Source organism: Pipistrellus kuhlii, unplaced genomic scaffold, assembly GCF_014108245.1.
Source record: "Pipistrellus kuhlii isolate mPipKuh1 unplaced genomic scaffold, mPipKuh1.p scaffold_m20_p_3, whole genome shotgun sequence".
NCBI classification, from domain to species: Eukaryota; Metazoa; Chordata; class Mammalia; order Chiroptera; family Vespertilionidae; genus Pipistrellus; species Pipistrellus kuhlii.
In genome coordinates, this window is record NW_023425529.1 from 34,433,936 (window position 1) to 34,446,013 (window position 12,078).

At 38.7% G+C, this 12,078-nt stretch overlaps 1 pseudogene; it reads right to left on the reverse strand.

Moving 5' to 3' along the window:
* Window positions 1-3,842: 3,842 nt before the first annotated feature.
* On the reverse strand, window positions 3,843-3,955 carry LOC118731112 (annotated as a pseudogene).
* Between the last annotated feature and the right edge of the window lie 8,123 nt (window positions 3,956-12,078).

Sequence of the window (12,078 nt, forward strand, 5' to 3'; positions counted from 1 at the left end):
GCCTGGGCAGGAGACCTGAGGCTGCACCCCCTGCATTGTTGGGCTTGACAGGGGACCTCAGGCTGCAAACCCCACCCATGGGGCTTGATGGGGGACATCAAGGCATGGGGGACCCAGGCTGGGGAACCTTAGGCCACGCCCCCCACCTGGCAGGACTTGACAGGGACCTCAAGGTGCACCCCCTGGCCCAGGCAATGGAAACTCAGGCCATGCCCCTTACCCCTGTCCTGGGCCAGGTGACCTGAGGCCACACCCCCTCACACTGCAGGGCTTGATGGGGGTGGAGCCGGCCAGGTCTAGATGTATTATTGTCCAATGGGAGTGGGGCCAGCCAGATCTGGGTCTCACAGCGGTTTTGAGGCAAACATTGCTGGGCGGGGACTTGACTCTGATTCCAGTGGTATGCCACAGACTTTGTTTAACAGGAGGAAGATTTTCAGATACATTTTACTAATTTTTTTTTAAATCTCTGACACTTATAGAGAAAGGGTAAATAGCAATATTAAAATATTTCCTCCAATTAATTCCATTTTAATGTGCACAAATTTCATGCATTGGCTCACTAATTCTTAATAATATAATAATCACTGTATAGGTCTGATCATAAGACACTTATGACACTTCCACCTTAAGCTGCACATTGTTTAACTGTTTATGTTAAGTACTGTCAATTTTTGAAGGGAGGAAAATTAAGTGACTGTCCTTAGGTTCTTTGAAATGGGGGAAAAATGCTGAAGGTACCATCTACAATCCTTAAGTGAGAAATAATCTATAAAAATTTTACCCTGGGGACTTTGTCAAAGGCTGCACTTCTTAAAGACACCAGTTTAAATGATCATTATAATAAAATGCACTTAATTACATATGGTAGAAGTAGCTTGTGTCATTTATTTGAAAACAAGAACACCATGATGAAGGTCTTTTCTTCCTTCTCCTTCCCATGGAACTCAGCACACATTCACACAAGTATACTTAGCATCAATTCTATATACCAAGTGGTTTTTAATGTTTCAAGGAACAATTATAGGACCATATCCTGGAGATGAATGATTTAACCATTCAGAAACTGGAAAATTTCACTTAGAATTTAAATATTACCAGAGAAATTATAATAAGAGTCTCGGTCTTTGCCACAAATCCTTCTATCTTTACCCTATTTTTCTCTGGTTTCTTTTACAAACTGGGGAAAATAAAGAATCAAACCAGGAGCTCCCAGAGGATAGAATGACAACTCAATTACCATTATATCTTCCTTTTCAGGAATACTTTTTAAGTATTACCTGACTAAATGTGTTGGTGATTCCATAATAGTGGCTCTAGGATTATCCTACATTCTACTCAAACTAAGAGATGGACACATAGATATAAAAAGAGAAAGGCTCATAATTTATATTATAGAATGAATTGTGACAGGAAGCTTTAGATAATATTGCTATCTCTATGGAAAACCTGATTATCTTCTTTGAGAAGTTTAAAGTATTAGCATTAGTTTCCCCCCACCCCCCTTTTCTCTTTTCTTCACCACAGTGAAAATATACCATAACCTGTGCTCTAAAAGTACAGGATTCTGAATAATCAGTAATTTGAATACTAATGTTTCTCTATGCTATATTTATGGGGTATATATATCCTTGGTTCAAATAATTCAACCCTGTAAGCAATCTACATTTCAATAAGTTTCAGTAAAATTATGTAAACAGCTAGAAGCTCTCCAAATCCAATAAATAATGATATTTTTACAAGTGCTTTATACTATTAATAGGCTTAGCCTTAACTAGCCAATTGTTACAAGGACCATGCTGTTGTCATGGCAACTTTGGAGAAGGTCATGATGATGGCAAACTGAGTTTGTGGTAAGCTAAAGAGATAATTTAATAGTGACTGCAGTGATGCCTGCTGGGAGGCCAATGTCAAAACTTAGGGGACTGTGCTAATTTCCCAGATGGTAGGCTTAATCTAATCAAGCTAAAACAGAATATATCTGGACATATATTCTTTTCATTCACTCCATTATTACCTATAGTTCTGTTTTAAAGAGTTGAAGCTGGTAGTATATGAATAATATAAACTACATTTCTACACTTTCAAAAAAAATTTTCATTTTTTTCCAAATGTGGACCAATACATATCTTTATTTTTTATATTTATAGTCACTAGTTTAGAGAAAGCCCATATCTTTCATTTATAACAAAAGTCTCCACTGAAACAATTACCTTACCTGTGGCATATGGGAACTGAGCACAGAATAGCTTTTCTTCAAATGTGTCTCCTTATTACTTTAGAAAATGAATGTCCTTTAGCTTTTTTCTGACTTTGAATGTGGAAATCCGAATGTGAACATCATAAGTTGGAGAATTAAGACATGATTTTCTTTTGGAAATTGCATCTAAAGATACTGTTGTGAACAGTTATTGCAAAATCATTAATTATTTATTGGTGTTCCATTTTGCAATTAGCTAATTAAGTAAAATAAGTAACACATTTTCTAATGAAGAAAAAGTAAGTGGACATGCCTCACTCCCAGGTAACACGAACCAGCAAAGGCTTCCATAGACATATCTTCAGAATCTACAGGTAGGGAGGGAATCAGACTTCAGCTAATGTTTAGTACTATGTTTCCTTTCTCTACAGCACATGTGTCAAACACAAGGCCCGCGGGCCAAATCCGTCCCGCCAGGCCTTGCAATGTGGCCCACACCTCGCTGTCATCACTGCACTCTGCTGCGTTTCCATCACAATGACAGTTTATGACTGTTCAGTAAACCATTCGGCCCGCGATTTAGGCTGGATTTTAGATTTTGGCCCCTTCTCTGATTGAGTTCGACACCCCTACTCTACAGTATCTTATCCTAATTTTGAATCAAGATAAATTCATAATTTTTTAAAAGACAAAACTAAGTTCTTACAAAAGAAAAGAATGATCTTTTTAAAGGAAGCTGGAATCCAATTCAGAAACATAATCCTAAATCCTAAGAAGATAGCTGGGCAGTCCTACCTGGGCCACTGATTCAGATTGGTTAAGGACAATAAATTACTCAAGAAAGGTGCTTCTAGGAAAAACTTAAGTGCAACAGATCATACAATTCACAGCATAGAAATAATTGAGGACATGGAAGCACTTTTAAGTTAGAAAGCAGGTAATTATAAATGTCTCCATCAGGAGTATTCTAAACTGTTAGTGATTCCTCCATTTGTTCTTCTCTCTTCCTGCAGACGAGGCCTAGAGATGGAGCAGCCAGCTATGTCTGTGAGGCAACAAACACATTATCAGAACATTTCCTATTGAAATGGAAACATAGGAAGAACTTGGGTTTCTCAGTGATACCATTGTTGAGACACCAAATCAATCTTGGACTAGCTGTCTTAGGACTTCTTGTTTTGTGAGACAAGGTCTAACACTGAGAGAATAAGGCCCTCTAAACAAACAAAAAAAAAATTCACTTATAATGAGAAGACCTAAATCATTACACCCACTACAACTGTAAAATCATTTAAAACATGGTAAGAACAACATCAAATTAATCTTCAAATTGTATTATATTCCATTTCTACTATGTAATGACTAAAGTACTTGTTGTATAGAAATTAAACTTTGCTGTTTCAGAAAACTACATCTCCATGGCCTTTGCTATTTTTATAAAACTGAATTACTTTCTTGAAAAGTGAAAAATATAGATGGTCAAAATGCAAAAGATGTAAGAGACTTTACAGTAAAAATGAACTCCCACTGCCTCCCGCCTCTCTATCCAAAGTCACCAATTGTTATCATTCTTATTCTTTCTTCTTTCTTCTCCTCCTTCTCCTCATTCTCCTTCTTCTCCTCCTTCCTCTTTTGTTTTCCACATCAGATGAGTAATGTGTCAGTGTTGTAACAAGGTAAGATGGAGGCAAAACTCAAACAAGAGCATGAATTACCAGGTTCTTAAGCAACCTTCTCCAGAGCTAAACCTTGAATTTAAAAACATGTATATGAAAGGGTTTCAAGAAGGGAATGGTGAAAAGTGGCAGTCGTGAGGAGAGACTGAAAAAGATGATAGAAGAGCACTCATTGGGTTTGGAAACATGAAACTCACTGATGACTAAGAAGTTTTAAACAGGCAGACATCAGATGAGAGTGTGTTAAAAACAAAACAAAACAAACAAACAAACAAAAAACCCACAGTGACCTAGCTGGTTTGGCTCAGAATAGAGTGTCAGCCTGAGGACTGAGTTCGATTCCAGGCAAGGGCACATGCCAGGGTTGCGGGCTTGATCCCCAGTAGGGAGAGTATAGGAGGCAGTCAATCAATGATTTTCTTTCATCATTGATGTTTCCATCTCTTTCTCCCTCTCCCTTCTCTCTGATATCAATAAAAATACCCTATATAATAAAGAGGTAATTTGCAAATTGACCATCATGACCTCACAAGATGGCTGCCTATCACCAGGCCAGCAGGGGGGTTAGTGAGTGACAACCAAACAATTGAATAAGCAGGCTGCATGGCATGACCAGGCCAACAGGGGGGCTGTGAGGGGTGACCAGGCTGGCAGGGGGATAGTTGGGAATGATCAGGCCAGTGGGGGGGGCAGTTGGGATGACTAGACCAGTAGGGTGGGCAGTTAGGGGTAATGAGGCTGGCAGAGGGGGGCAGCTGGGGACAACCAGGCTGGCATGGTTGGGCAGTTAGTAGTAACCAGGCCAATAGGGGGGGAAGTTGGGGGTGACTAGGCCAGTGGGGGGTGTAGTAAGAAGTGACCATGCTGGCCGGGGGAGGGGGGGGTTAGTTAGAAGCAACCAGGCCAGCAGGGGGAGGCAGTTGGGGGCAACCTGGCTGGCAGCGGGGGAAGTTAGGGGTGATTAGGCTGGCATGCAGAGGCAGAAAGGGGTGAACAGGCCAGCAGAGGGGACGGTTAAGGGCAACCAGGCAGGCAAGCAGGTGAGCAATTAGGAGCCAGCAGTCCAGGATTGTGAGAGGGATGTCCTATGCCAGGAGTCGGACATCCCCTAAGGGGTCCTGGATTGGAGAGAGTGCAGGCTGGGCTGAGTCCCTCCCCACCCCGTGTATGAATTTTATGCACCAGGCCTCTAGCATTTTTCATAAATAAATAAAATAAAATAAAATAAAATAAAATAAAATAAAGCCCAGAGCAGGGTTTCTAAACTACTTGGATTGAGTAATTAATTGAAAGCTTACATTTACCAAATATATTTCAATTATACTTTTAATAGCAACACATCATTATAGAGTTAAATAATTAGTAAATCATTCCAAGAAAGTTCATCAAGCTTTTCCACAAAATCAAAAAATTACTCTTAGAATGTCAATGGGCTTTTGAGAAAACAAAAAAAACTAACATTCAAGAAATTAAAAAATTAAAACAAAATTTATGAAATATTTATTTTTAAGTAACATTTACTTAAAAAGAGGAACTTTACCTGGCCTTCTTTACTGCTCTTTTATTATCTAAATTATTCCCACAATTTCAACCACTTACTTTCTTCTGAAACCACAGAATCTAAATCTCCAGTCTGTCTCCCTCCTATGAACAGATCTGCATTAAGAATTCTGTAGGTAGACAATATTAGGTGGTTCTATATTCATACACCTTTAAATTTAATATATTTACAATTGAACTCCTATTCCCCATCAAATCTGGTATCTCATCCCCATTCCATAGCCTCATGAATTATACACTATCATCCATCCCGTTTCCCAAAACAGAAACCTGGAAGCTAGTTGTGGCCCTTCCTTTACTCTTATCCCACTTAGAAAATAGCAATATCAAAACACTAGTGGTCCAGTGCACAAAAGTCATGCACGGGGTGTGCAATAAATGTTTTGGTAATGATGATCTAATCATTAATAAATTGGCATTAAAAGTGAGATCTCATTATTCTATAGGCCTTGTTTTTATCCTGGAAGTTATAGCTACTGACATTTACTGGGGTTGCCTACAGAATAATGGAAAACAATATAGAATATAGCATAACATAGTCCACTTTTCTCAACTAGAAGAGTCCCTTAAAAGAAGTTGTATGTCCATTTGAATTAAATGAAATAAACAAAATTCATATTTTGAAGTTCTAACCCCCACTACCTCAGAATGTAACCTTATTTGGAGATAGATGGGAAAGGTAATTAAGTTACAGTGAAGTCTTAGGGTGAGTCCTAATGCAATACAACTGGCATCCTAAGAAGAGGAAATTTGGACACAGAAACAAAACTTAGACACAGGGAAGATAGCATGAATACCCAGAGAAGGTGGCCAGCCATCTGTGAGCCAAGAAGAGAGGCCTAAAAAACAAACAAAAACAAAACACACACAACTCAGCAAACACCTTGAAAATAATTTTTTGTTGCTTTAGCCACCCCATCTGTGGTACTTTGGCAGCCCTAGCAGATGAATACACTTGGTCAATGCATTGTTGCCTTGTAAAGTGGATCCAGAATTCCAGTAAGCAATTTTCATAGTTTTAATTCATTAAGTCAGATTGCAAAAGTAATATTATTCTTACTCCTAAATTAGGAAAAGATTTAGAATATATCTCTGCATACTGGGGGAAAAAACACATATCTAAAAAAGTGTCGTATTCTTATTTAACAACTCCAACTGGTAGCATAATTCAGATGCAATTAACAAGTTCTTGGAGAGCACAGATGTGGGTGGTGGTGCCTAAAGGGAGGCTTTCCGATGCTGAACTGGAGCCAGGAATAGAATTCCTGCATCTCATTGTGAAACCGGAGATAGCAATATTAATGGAAAATTCTTGAAATAATTATGGGAGACATGTTTTTTTTTTTGTTTGTTTGATTTTTTTTGTCTTATGTGAGTAGCTTAAAGTATTCATTTATTTCCATTTGGTGAATCTCTCAAATACATAAAATAATTTTCATCCCGAAAAAGGACAGTCAACAGGTGCAGCATTTTTTGTTTTCACCAGTCAGAATATTGTTTAGTCAAAGTTTACAATCCTTCCATCTCAAGGTATATCAAAGCCAAATAGATGAAACAAAGTAAAATGTAAAACTATTTTAAAATGTAATGTTAGCTCCTTGCTACGAAGATGAAACTGTCTGAATCTACCAATCACAGAGTCAGCACTGCTAACGAACCAGGCTAGAGCAAGCTTCCTCCTTCCCCATCTGATCCTCGCAGCCCTCATGGCAGATCAAGAATTTATCTCTTTGCCCACAGGTTCCAGGGAACATTTAGGACTGGACTGAGGTAGCAAACTGAAAACAAAGGAATGGAGACAATCATATACAATAAAGAGCTAATATGCTAATTAGACCGAACAGCAGAATGAGGTCCAGACAACATTATCAACGGCCGTCTGGACAACCTTCCAGACGAAGCTGGGGCTGCGAGGGGCTGTGAGGGCTGGCTGAGGCACCCAGGGCTGCAAGAGCCGAGTCCTTTGTACGAATTTCATGCAACGGGCCTCTAGTATTTTCATAATGAACAGTGAGTATCTCAGCCTTCTTCCCCAGACCTGCTCTCAGAATGACTGTAACTGAGTGCAGGAGACTGTCGAGTTCTTTCTCGGAGAAACTGAACTATCTCAGATGGGTGTTGGTCCCCACAGTGGGCAAGCTGCCTGACCACCCTGGAGTGAAGTGCACCAGTTAACAAGCCCTATCTCCACTCACAGGTCTTCCAAGGCCCATCTTAGTCCTTCACGCTTAAATGTGAATGGTTAGCTACGGAGCTACCAGACAGACATCCCAGTTGAAGGACAAAGGCAAAAACAAAGAGGGGGAAGAAAGAACCTGGAGAAAATGATGACAATAAATGAAGGAGAAGAAAATTTCAAAAAGAGGAAAAACCTATAATCATATTCTTGGAGAAGAGAGATACCATGCCCATAAAACCAAAACAGGAATGTATAAGAAAGAAACCAACACTGGGCAAGAAAGAGCTCTGGTTTTAAAATATGATAATAGAACTACTTCAATAGAAAGACTGGTATATAAAATCAGGAAAAACACTCTGACTGGAGTTCCTCGATGATTTGAGCATCAGTCCTTGCACAGAAAAGCACAGGTTCCATTCCTAGTCAAGGATACATACTTGGGTTGCTCCCACACCCCACTCCTGCTCCTGCAACCAGTCATGCATCTCTCTCACATCAATATTCCTCTCTTTCTCTCCTCCCTAGCGCCCCCCCCCCCCCGCCACTCCCTCAGAAAAGAAATTGGGGCGGGGGGGGGGGGGGCGGGAGAGGGGGAATATCCTCATGTGAAGAGTAACAAGAAAATAATCAATAAGTAGAAAAGTAAGGAAAATTAGAAAATTATACCAAGAAAGGCAATGTCTCAGCATGACTTCGAGAACAGGAAAACAAAAGAGAAGAAAATTATCAAAAACAAAAGAAATACTTTCCAGGGCTCAGACCTGGGCTGGCAACCCCACGCCCTCTCCTCCCATGAGCCTATTTAGGCCTGTGCTCTACCACTGTGTTCCTCAGTTTGCCTCAGTAAAAGGAGGGCAACGACAACACTTGTTTGAACCGGGATGAGGATTCTTACATAGTCAATGAGCATTCAATGAAAGCAGCACAACACATAGATCCCTGAGGACTTTCGGGGTTGGGTAATTCGGAGGCTGATAATGAGCCAACCGGGTCATTTCTGCTTTGGATCTAGTTGAGAGGCTGAGAAGTATACGCCTAGGAGGGATGGATGTTGGAATGAAGGCATGCCCTGGTAGACTGACCAGGACTATGAAAATGTGCCACCTCAAAGGAGCAAAAACTTTTCAGCTAAAACTGGACCATGCAGAAATATAAGCCTTCTAGATCAGATTCACTTTTTTTTTTTAGATCACCTGATTTCCTAAGCACCTAATTTAAGCCATAAGAAATTGACAAAACCATTATGTAAGCAGAACAAGACCCATCTTCAGCTGTGTGCAGCCCACCGCTTCCAATTTAGCAGTCTCTGAGGATGTACAACCTTGAGCAGCCATTATCCCTCAATCTTGTTCTGTGTGGCACTTAATAAAAGCATCATGCCCAGTAAAAACATCCTTATTACTGTCCATAAGAAAGACTATCGCATGAACTGTTTATTTATTGGTACATGAAAGTAGCTCTATTTGAAGTTGATGTTATTACAGAAAGGGACACAGAATCATTTTCAGGATTTGTAAGTATGAGGATTCTTTAATATGCCAAGCATTGCTTAATGCTTTTTAATAACTGAAGAGTTCATTGATAATCTTACTTCTTGGTATAATTTTCCCCTATAATTCTGACATTTACTGAAAAGCAAGATTTAAGCTTCTGTAATCATAGATAATCTTTTAAGTCCTCTTCTAAGGTCATTTTAATATGTTTTTGAGATGTTGCAGCTAGCTGTTGAAAATACTTAAAGTCACAGGCAATGTGTACAACAGATGGTAAATAAAGTAAAACCCTGAATAAGAAATAATTTTCCTTTGACCTTGTAAATTTAACTAGTGAAAACTGAGAAAAATTGAATATCTAATTAAAAGCAATAAATTACCACTTCTCTGTCCATTAAATAAAAATATTAAAATGCTTAATACTGTATGTCAACTATTATTTTAAAATAAAACAATAAAACAAATATAGTCAAAATGTATTTGAGCTGAATTATAAAGGCCATTCTCTAGAAAATAGTTCTATCTATGAAACCTAAAAACTTTTTTTTCTTTTGTTCATCCTCACCTGGGGATATTTCTCCCATTGGTTTTTAGAGAAAATGGAAAGGAGAAGGGGAGATGGGGAGAGAAAGACAGAAAGAGAGAGAGAAGAAGAAGAAGAAGAAAGAGGAGGAAGAGGAGGAGGAGGAGGAGGAGGAGGAGAGAGAGATGATGTGAGAGAGACACATCAATTGGTTGTCTCCTGCATATGCCCCAACCAGGATTGGGAATCAAGCCTTCAACCCAGGTATGTAAGGTATATGCCCTTGACCAGGAATCAAACCTGCAACTCTTTGGTGCATGGGCCTATGCTCTACCACTGAGCCACACCAGCCAGGGCATAGCTAAGGATGAAATAAAAGTGAATACCCATTCTGAAAATAATTTTAGAATCCTCAAATGGATAATTATCATGCAAAATGTTATGCAGACATGAAAAAAATCTTTGAACCCTTAAAAACATATAAACTAAAATCACAAGATAACCAAACATTAGCAGTAAGCTACTCTCTAAATCCTAATTGCATTAATTAAAACCTGTCTTCTAGCACTTCTTTAAAAAGTATTATCACTCAATATGGCCACTTGTCTCCATTCAGACTTTTTAGACCAGAGATTGCCCATTTACTTACTGTAGTCTAGTAACCACTTTCTCTCCCTCCTACTATGGTAGAGATGAGTTGTTGTGATGGAAGCCATATGGCCGACACAGCCCAAAATATTTACTATGTGGTTCTTTATAGGAAAAAAAAATGCCAATCCTTACAACACTAGGAGCATATATTAGGGCAAAATGTATTATTTGTCCCTTTTGGTACATAGAATCCTAAAGAAAAGGAAAACTACCTTTACTTCTTCCATGGCATTTAATTATTGGGTCAATAGCTTCTTATTTTAGGACAAATGATAAAACTTCTAGGTACATGGGAAATGACTACTGTCATCTGTTTGTGGCCAATGTATTTTTCAATGAGTTCCCTATGAAATAACATAATGATTTGGGAGATGTAATCAGTGGATTTCAGCATTTTCTTACTGTGGATTTCTTTTTTTCTCAAATAAAATCTCACTCTGGAATGCCAACATATAGAACAGATCATAGTAATACTGTCTACAGTTCCTCTGAAAGGAACCAAAGGTTTGCCACCCTAAAATATACATTTCAGGATACTGATTTTGAGCTGGTTTCTAAGAAACAAAGACTAAGAAAGAACCTTTGAACCTCCCCTTTCTTGCCTAAAAGAATTCAGGTAGAAAGGCCTACTTCAGGGAGCGAATCTTCGCGTATTCTCCTGAACATTTTGAATGATGGGTGGTTAAACAAAAAGGATGCTGAAGCCTGTTCTAGATCCTTCGACTCCCTCCATTCCTTATAGTTTCTGGGTTGCTTAGCAGGAATCTGTTTGAATTGCCTGTTTTCCCTTCCAAATCCTACACCCCTGTCCTCCTTCTCCTTTGTCCAGAATCTCAACTGTCCAATGCCTCTTTGGGCCTTAGCACCCTAAAATGTACATTCATACAATAAACTTTAGTTTCTCCTGTTAATCTGCTTCTGTTGAATCTAATTATTAGCTCAGCTAGAAGAACTGAGAAGGCGGGAGGAAGAAAGTTATATATATTTTTAGCTCCCACATCTCCATGGTTTGGCAGAAAGAAAGGAAAGAAAAAAAAAAAAAAACACACAAAAAAACCCCCACAAAACTCCAGAGAGTCATGAATGTTAGAAATCATTGCTTGTAATGGTCTAGAATATTGCAAAGTTATTATGGGCAATAGAACTAGATCATAAACAGAGAAAAACAATCAATTACTTTCTTTTAACTCATTGTCTTCTAATAAACCTTTACAACAGAAATTGTCACATAAGGAGGCAGTATATTCTAAAGAATATTCTCATGGAACTCAACATATTTCTGACTAACTAGGACATGGCCACGAGGGCCAAAATAACCCAAATCATTCTGCCTCATTAATCCCAATACCTAACAGGTCCCAGCCTTTAGCAACTCAACAAAGCAGTGTTTATTGATTATAGATTTACTCTAGTCACCACCAAAGAAGATAGACATATTTGGTTTATTGTTTAAAGCAAACTTAATAAACTAAAATAGTCACAGAAATCCTCAAGGTTTAGGAGAAGTAAAACACTAATTATTGCAAAGGCAATCTTACTATAAATGGCTCCTTCAAGCAATCACAAAAGTAATCATTTAGAAAACCTCTTTTTATCATTCTTTTTATCATTTAGAAAACCTCTTTTTATCATTCTTTATTTAAATTTAGAGATGAGAATCATTGCATTTTGAAAACTGTTTTCTTTCTATGCATCAAGCCATACATAGACCTACCCCAATACACCTTGTTTTATCAAGTGCCGTGTAATCAGGATGCATGTGTCTGTTCCCGGAAAGGGAACCTGGCCCTGAGCAG